Consider the following 1,895-nt stretch of genomic DNA (forward strand, 5'->3'; position numbering starts at 1 on the left):
GATACAGTTCATTTATTTATCTCTTTGGATCTTTTTCAAACAATGTTTTTGTGTGGTAAACACGGCATGTTCTGTGCGGTCCATGGGTGAACATTTGATTATATTAATTCGTGATCTTTTTAAATCAACTTTAGCACAGATTATTTGCATCAATATTGGTCCCTCCACTATGAAAGATACGCAGTGTTCCAGAGCTTGAGCGAGACTACAATCCCATGAGGTCATTTTTTCACACAGTCTCGTCAGTCTCATGGTAATTTGATCTTGTCCCACACTGAAAAAAAAGTTGCTGGATTTGCGTAAAAAAGTTATGGACAGCGGTTGCACGCAATAAAATTATGTTTAGGCTTTGAAACTTTTTTCGAACCCCTCTACACATATTTTTCTCGGAACATGAACATCACTTTTTCATGTTGATGAAATTTGAACAAATCATGCTGAATATGCATATTTATCTTATGGTACCTTATCATGAAATGTATAAGTATGTATAATGTAATTTAATTGATCTAATTCTGTAAAAGAATACAAAAACAGTCTTTAGTTTTCCACAGTTCTGTATTGTCTTAAACAGAATCAAACACAAAGAGAGCACAGGGACAGAGACACACAGTTTGGAGCTGGACAGTGTGAAGATTTATTCCAGTGAAGCTCTGGTCTCTGTGGACACAAGGTTAACACATGATGATCACATTCTGATGATCTACTCTGTTGTACATGTTTAAGTACACTTAGAGTACTTATTACTACAATAATGGACCAGAACAGAATCACAAGAACATTAGAACTGTATCTGCAGAAACAAAACTCACCATGTGCTGCTTTTCTTCCTCTAAACACAGTAACAGGGAGGGCATCTGGTATAAAGTCTCCTAGTGCCACATCACCCTGTACAAGTACGATAACAGTTTCAATAGGAAGTTCATTTTGAAAAAAATTTAAATAATTTTAGTTGGTTTACTTACTTTGTTCATCTGTGGTCTGTGTTTTGTTGGTTCTCAAACATCTTCCTTTTTTCTGAAACATCAACTATAACATTCATGAACTTCCCCACAGCTCCAGCAGAGCTCTGGACGTCACTCTGTGTTGTAGACGACTCTGGAAGCAACACATTCAAATCTTAGTACAAACTGTCAGCACTCTTGTAGATGGACAGTCAAAGACAATTTGTTTCAAGCTGTCAAATAAAACAACACAAACATGTTTTAACAATGACGACATTCTAGGCCGGAGAAGCACATAATAAAATCTTTGAAAAGTCTTACCTCCAGATCAGCTTCATAATCCTCCTGCTCCACACTGTGTGTCCTCTGCTCATCTAACTGTCCTGTGTCCTGCTTACATTTGAATTTTCCCTCCAAAAGTTTTGGGGAGGAGAATTCCAGAGGGAGGAGCCTCACCAGAAATTATAATAAAGTCATGTTTCCTCAACCTGATTAAAACATGCAGGTCTCACATCGGCCACAATCAAGCGATGTTTGTAAGATTTAAACATGCTTGACAGAGAAACGTAAAAAAGTGATGTTATTGTCAAATTTGTTTTTGCAATTTGAGCAACCCCTCTCGGACCGTTTTTTCAGTGCATTCTTACTTATTTACATCCATGTCACTAGTTCCTATAGTTCTCATAACCCCCTGGCACATCACAAGTATTCACATGCATGAATTTTCGAGATCTTGCATAGTTTAGAACAGTTTTTTTCAGACTTCTAATGCTAATTGCTCTTATTTCTTTGAATTGCAATCAATAAATTAATTTGTGTAATAATTAAATGCAGACTGCACACAGTGGTCTGATTTATATAATACAGTCTATGGGACAAAAACATAGAAGTGGAGTTCCCAATCTTAAATGTGGTCATTTGAAAACAATGTTATTATAGGAATATAACATT

General features: G+C 36.2%; 1 long non-coding RNA gene across 1 annotated transcript; it reads right to left on the minus strand.

The window, feature by feature from the left end:
- Positions 1 to 539: 539 nt before the first annotated feature.
- On the minus strand, positions 540 to 1,086 carry LOC129412184 (uncharacterized). The gene is made up of 3 exons (XR_008633600.1): positions 966 to 1,086; positions 813 to 888; positions 540 to 660 (listed from the first exon to the last, which is right to left on the minus strand). It is a non-coding gene; the product is annotated as an uncharacterized LOC129412184 (long non-coding RNA).
- Positions 1,087 to 1,895: the final 809 nt, after the last annotated feature.

The sequence above is a fragment of the Boleophthalmus pectinirostris genome, unplaced genomic scaffold (genome assembly GCF_026225935.1).
Source record: "Boleophthalmus pectinirostris isolate CB_2022bp ecotype Guang Dong unplaced genomic scaffold, ASM2622593v1 HiC_scaffold_7, whole genome shotgun sequence".
Classification (NCBI taxonomy): domain Eukaryota; kingdom Metazoa; phylum Chordata; class Actinopteri; order Gobiiformes; family Gobiidae; genus Boleophthalmus; species Boleophthalmus pectinirostris.